Genomic DNA, 7,010 nt, shown 5'->3' with positions numbered 1-7,010 from the left:
TCGCCGTCAGAGCTGCATTAAGTTCTGGAGAAAAGCACTGATGCTTTTATGTTAAGAGGCTTGTTTTCCAGATGCAGCAGAGCGTAGTCCCTTCCTTGGCTCCTCGCTGCCTCTGAGGGCTCTGACTCTGCCCTTTCTGTTTCTTGGGCTGGTTTCCCTCTGCCCTTGGCCTTCGTGCTTGGAGGGAGCACACCCTCAGGGCTCTGCCGGCAGCTCTGCTCTGTCTGGTCTCCACCCCCATCTCTGACCTCGCAGGCTATTTGTTTTTTATTTCTTCTTCTAGAGTTTCTTTGAATATAAACTTTTTAAAATTTGGATATCGATCCCATTTTCTCCTTTTTTTAAATAAAAATAACTATATTATACACACAGTTTTATTCCTTTTTTATTTTTCAAAGAAGTGGCATGATTTTGAGGAATATAAAGGAATATAGGTTATTATAATGTGTCCTTTTGCTGGTTTGGGTTCTAGCTCTGCTGCTGAATTGCTCTATAACTTTGCAAAAAGCACTTAATCTTTTTTTTTTTTTTTTTAAGTTTTATTTATTTATTTATTTATTTTTGGCTGTGTTGGGTCTTCGTTTCTGTGTGAGGGCTTTCCCTAGTTGCGGCAAGCGGGGGCCACTCTTCATCGCGGTGCGCGGGCCTCTCGTGGCCTCTCTTGTTGCGGAGCACAGGCTGCAGACGCGCAGGCTCAGTAGTTGTGGCTCACGGGCCTAGTTGCTCTGCGGCATGTGTGATCTTCCCAGACCAGGGCTCGAACCCGTGTCCCCTGCATTGGCAGGCAGATTCTCAACCCCTGCGCCACCAGGGAAGCCCAGCACTTAATCTTTAGGTCTCAATTTTCTTACCTTAAAAATGGGGATAAAATTTTTCTGCCTTATTTTCTTTATGATACTTTTGTGTCATATGAGCAAAAGTCCACTAAAAAAACTTTGAAAAGTATTAAGTGATACATACATACACGGGATGGAATATTTAAAACACTACGAAATATTTACTATTATAAAATAGGATGGTTAAGTCTTTTTGATAAAATAGTTTAAAATATTTGAAATAGGTGCATGAAATAGGTTACATAGACACTGACTTTCCATATGGGCACATTTAGCTGGATTAAGGAAGATTAATGGCCCACTAGGGATCTGTGTCTAGTTACACAGGCAAATGCAAATCAACGCTTTCTCTCCGCTGTTTAAAATAATCAGGACTAGGCCAAGAAACGACACGCTCTCTGCCTCACCTTTACTTCGGGCCTGTGGGAGGAGGAGGGTGGGGCTGGAGAGTGGGGAGGTGATGGGGTCTGTGAGAGAATATTTGGTAAAGACAAAGTCTGGGGGTTGTGGTCTGAGGGGGTGACTCTGTCTCAGAGGCGGGGAGAGTTCACGACAGGGAAGCAGGTGCAGGTGGGCACTCGAATTTTAGAGGTGGATCTGTGAGCCGGTACTGCTGGGGTCAAAACTCTGACACCAAATTGACCAGAGTGAAAAATAGCTGGGGTCCAAGCCTGGCTCTGCTGCCACATGGGACGACCAGACTTTACTTTCAGGTCTGTGAACAGGCCACGTTACTCATTGTGTTTGTAAGACATGAAATGTGTTCGTTTAAACAACCTTACTAAAAAACCCATAGAAACATTATCTCCATCTTCTCTTCGATACACATGCATATTGTTTGTCATAAACATATATCTAGTACTTTCAGTTCTGCGTTTTTCATTTAATATGATCATCTATTCAGTTTTCAGCATTGCTGCTTCTTTACTATATGTATTTGTTTCCTGGGGTTGCTGAGACAAAATTAGCACAAACTGGGGGGCTTCAAACAACAGAAACATATTCTCTCACAGCTCTGGAGGCTGGAAGCCCACAGTCATGACATCTCTCTCCAGAGGCCCTGGGGAGGGTCCTTCCCGCCTCTTCCAGCTCCCGGGGCTCCAGGCGTCCCTGGGCTTGTGGCCGTATCCCTCCCGTCTCTGCCTCTGTCTTCACGTGGCCGCCTTCTCGGTTTCTATGTTTTCTGCTTTTCTGTCTCTTTTAATGTCGCCGAATTTAGGAAACACCCTAATCCAGGTGATCTCATCTTGAGGTCTTAATTACACCTGCAAATGAGGTGACAGTGGAGGTTCCAAGTGGACGAATCTTTGGGGTCTCAGTTCTCCATTTTAGCAGCCATGTAACCCTTCCTACTGATGTGCTGGCCATTCTAGATCTTGCTGACATTTTGCTAATGTGAACAACAGCTCTGAACAGACTGTGTGTACAAAGGCCGTGAAACAGCACTGTTATTTTCCTTGTGGGTTATTTTCTTGGGATAGTTTTCTGAAGCAGATTTATGGCAACGGTGAGAGTGGTTTTCCAGCTCTTTTAACATGCTGCCAGGGTGTGGCCCAGAAAGGCTGGATGTCTGTGATACCCACAGCATTATGTGAAATATCTGGAAAACAGAGAATCCAGCAATCGTTTCAGTGTCCGATAGGAGGCAGATATCCAACAAGTGAAGAATCAGCTGCATGCAGAGCACCAAGGCCTCAGAGAAGACCTGACCTGACCGCCTTACCTTTTCTATGGTGCCGCTTTACCCCGTGCAGCTCGTTTGGTGCTTTCTGAGGGGCTGGCAGCTGAAGAAGGTGGTCACCGGATGGGTAACAGAGCCTTGGGTGAGGGCGGGGGCTTCCCCTGGCCTCTGAGCAGCTTGCCCCGGTTTGTGAAGGAGATGAGTTTTTCTTAGTTCACCAAGCTCAGGGTTCTCTGCACTTCGCCTCCCGTCCCGGCTGCCTTGTCTTTCTGCTGAGTTCTGTGTGCCTGACGGGTGATGGCTTAATGGGCTGCCCCCTGGGAGGTGAGCTTAGCAGGGATCAAAGGCAATGCCATGGAGTGTCCCACTTCTGACATCAGCCAGTTGGCAGGAGGGGAGCAAGAGGAGAATCAGGGCCGTTAGGAAAATGCCGCCGTCCCCAGCTTAAAACAAGGCCACCCAGACCCTCCACGGTTGGTTTTGGAAGGGGACGCGCCTTGGAGAAGGGTTGGCTGGACCGTGTGGCTCCGCATTTGCGCCTGTAGATTTCGGTGCCGCAGCCGTCCGCCCTCAGGGGAGCCACTGCACCCGTGACCCCGTGGCCATCGATGCCCCCTGCCCATCCAGCGCCCTGCAGCGCCTGAGACACAAGCGGGCAGTCCAGTATTCAAATGCGAGTGGTCTTACGGCAGGTGGTCACCGGAGTTAAATCCATGTGGCAGGTGCCTAAATCTAGATAGTCTGGTTATGAAACAGAGTCCCCCAGCAGCGTGGGCACCCGGGAAGTACCGGGTCTTCTTCCTCCAGGCACCCGTCGCCCTCCGCCGTAAGCTCCACCTGTAACACCCACCCCCTGGAGCAGCTAGACGTTTGGCCTCCAAGTCTAGCCGAGCACGAGGACAGGCCTCTACCTGAGGCTCAGTCTGGAGGTGATGACTGAGCATGGAGTCTGACCCCCTGAGTGCAAACCCCAGCTCTGTCTCTTACCAGCGTGTGATCGGAATGACAGCTAACACTGCTAAGTTTCAGATTCTTCACCTGTAAAATGGGGGTGATAAGGGTGTTAAGTTCAGGGGCTTGTTGCGAGGAGTAAAAGAGATAAGCACCCAGCACAGCATCTTACACACACAGTGCTCAGAGTCAGGGAATGTGTAAGTAAGGAACACACACATCGTGAAGACCGACCCCAGGGGCTTCCCTGGTGGCGCAGCAGCTAAGACTCTGCGCTCCCAATGCAGGGGGCTGGCATCGAGCCCTGGTCGGGGAACTAGATCTCACACGCGTGCCACAACTAAGAGTGCACATGCCACAACTAAGGAGCCAGTGAGCCACAACGAAGGAGCCCGCCTGCTGCAGCTAAGACCTGGCGCAACCAAATAAATAACTAAAATAAATATTAAAACAAAGCAAAACAGAAGCCTGACTCTCCTCCTGGGGGATTCATAGGAACTATCTTGCCTGCTACTCCGATGCGTGTGGCCCAACACTGTAGGCGTCCCTGTAAGTATTGTACTGGAGAACATGACCCCATAGCACAAAAGCCGCGCAAGGAGAAATAACATGGTCTCTGGAGTCTGGTGGATGTGGAGTAATCTCTTTACAAGGCCTAAATCACGCCGGGAGGTTGCCTTCTCATGAATAGCCCAGATTTTTTTTTTTAATCATTGCAGAAGCTAATTTATTTCACTCTTTTTATAAGAACAGAACAAACTCTTGATCCCAGTTGGGTCCAAATCACCTATTTTCGAGGCTGATTTTTTTTTTTTTTTTAATTAATTTATTTTTGGCTGCGTTGGGTCTTCGTTGCTGCGCATGGGTCTTCTCTAGTTGCAGCGAGCAGGGGCTACTCTTTGTTGCAGTGCGTGGGCTCCTCATTGCAGTGGCTTCTCTTATTGCAGAGCACGGGCTCTAGGCGTGCGGACTTCAGTAGTTGTGGCACATGGGCTTAGTACTTGTGGCTCGTGGGCTCTAGAGCGCAGGTTCAGTAGTTGTGGCACACGGGCTTAGTTGCTCCGCAGCATGTGGGATCTTCCCGCACCAGGGCTCGAACCTGTGTCCCCTGCACTGGCAGGCGAATTCTTAACCACTGTGCCACCAGGGAAGCCCTCGAGGCTGATTTTTAAAAATCTCTACAGGGAGCAGGGAACTTTACAGCTATTAGAGCAATGCTGCTCTTCTCTGTGAACAGCCTGAATTTGACTTCAGTTTTTCCACCTGCAAAAAAGGGGGACTGTGTTAGGGTTCTCCAGAGAGAGGGCACCCATGGGATATATGGAGACACACACACACACACACACACACACACACACACGGAGAGAGAGAGAGAGAGAGAGAAAATAAGGAATTGGCTCACACGATCATGGAGCCCAAGATCTGGAGTCTGCAAGCTGAACCCAAAGTAGCTGCTGGTGTGAGTTCCAGCCCAAGGGCAGGAGAAGACCAGTGTCTCTGCTCAACGGTCAGGCAGGCAGCTGGTCCCTTTACTCAGCCCTTTTGTTTAATTCAAGTCTTCAACTGATTGGATGAGGCCCACCCACACTGGGGAGGACAATCTGCTTTCCTCAGTCTACTGATTCAAATGTTCATCTCATTCAGAAACACCTTCACAGACACACCCAAAATAATGTGTGACTGAATGTCTGGGTGTCCCGTGGTCCAGTCAAGTTGACACATAAAATTAGCCATCACGGGGACTGAAGACACATGTCCTTCCTCCTTGCCAAACTTCTACTCAGGGAGAAAGGCATAGGATGGAGGTGGGGTCCAGGTTGCCACAGATCAAATAATTGTGAGACAGAGGACTTAAAAACCAAAAAGGAGTAGATGTTTTTTACTCTTAAGACGGTCAGGCCACTATCTGAGTCTTTTTTTCACTATCTGAGTCTGAATGGGCTGCCATAACAAAATACCACACACCAGGCGGCTTAAACAACAGAAACTTACCATCTCACCGTTCTGGAGACAGGTAGCCCCAGATCAAGGTCCAGCAGGGTTAGTTTCTGGTGAGGCCTCTCATCCTGGCTTGCAGACGGCCACCTTCTTGCTGTGTCCTCACCTGGCCTCCCTCTGTGCATACACTCCTGGTGTCTCTTCCTCTCCTTATAAGGACACCAGTCCTATTGGGTCAGAGCCCCACTCTTATGACTGCATTTAACCGTAATTACCTCCCTAAAGGCCCCATCTCCAAGTACAGTCACACTGAGGGTTAAGGCTTCATATATAAACTGGAGGGGGCTGGGAGCTACCCATCTTTTTACCTCCCTGGAACCAAAAGATGTCATATTCAGCATTTATGGTGTAGACATGGCTCCTTCCAACCCTTAACCCCATAAAGAGGAAAGATGATGAGGTTCAGTGAATTATCATAATGAAGGCTGCTGAATGCCATCATAATTACCACTGTGTCATTATCATTTTTATCCCAAGACATTAAGAACCTGTTCATAACATATTTGGTGGTTTACAAAGAGAACTCGAAAAATCAATTTACTCAGCATTGTTTATTGAGCATCTTTGATGCACTTGACTGGCTACTTTTGAGGGGGAGGGAACCAAGATGAATAACAACCCCTGCCTTCAAGGTGTACCAGTTTTATAGGAATACTTAAACACATGCACACGTACACATACCAAGAATCCAAAGTGGAAAGTGATAAATGTAGTGGAAGTGATAAAGTGATAAATGTACACTCTGGGAGTTTGGAAGAGAGATAAATACATAGTTGATAATAGTCATCATCCTTTATTGAGCATTTACCATGTGCTTGGCAGTTAGCTTAATCATGATTCTCAATTTTTAGGATCTTACATTATAAGATAGACAAAAGTCAACTCATAGTTTACTAAGCACTGTATGTATCGATGGGTAAAGCATTGTGTCTGAGACTCTCTCAAATGCAAAGATGATTAAGACACGTGTCCCGTCCTCTAGAAACTCATAGTATAAATAGGAAACTATAGGAATGGGTGCTCAGCAGAACAAATTGCTATAAAATAAAATAAAGTATTCTCACTCTCTACTGGCCGGAGATAGGCACCTGTCGGGAAGGGAAGGGAAAGTGAATCTGTGTTTGTGCTTGGACACTTGGCGAGTCGCCACGTCCGGCCAGAGCAGCTCTATGTGGTAATACCTTGCAGAAAAGCCACGGATTTGCCTGGAGTGACATGGGGTTGGTGGTCGGGGCCTGAGGAGAGCGGGAGAGGAGACAGAAGTGCCTTTGCTCTTTAGCACTGAATGGACTCTGGTGGGGAAGTTTGCACTGAGACCAAGGATCAATGTCGGCCCTGCCCACCACTAAACTGGGGAGGGGAGGGGAGAGTGAGGGAAGTTCAGTAAGGTGGACAAAATCTGAAGTGTGAAGAGAGGCCCAGACCCATTGTCCCCACCCCCTCCAACCAGGGGAAGCGGGGCAAGCCCCTGGCCCTTCAGCATCACTTGTGGCCACCAAGAGGAAGGCTTATTACTGAGCAAAGAGGCAGCCAGAATCCTGGTA

The sequence above is a fragment of the Balaenoptera musculus genome, chromosome 10, assembly GCF_009873245.2.
Source record: "Balaenoptera musculus isolate JJ_BM4_2016_0621 chromosome 10, mBalMus1.pri.v3, whole genome shotgun sequence".
Lineage (NCBI taxonomy): Eukaryota > Metazoa > Chordata > Mammalia > Artiodactyla > Balaenopteridae > Balaenoptera > Balaenoptera musculus.
Note: the sequence above shows the minus strand (reverse complement) of the source record.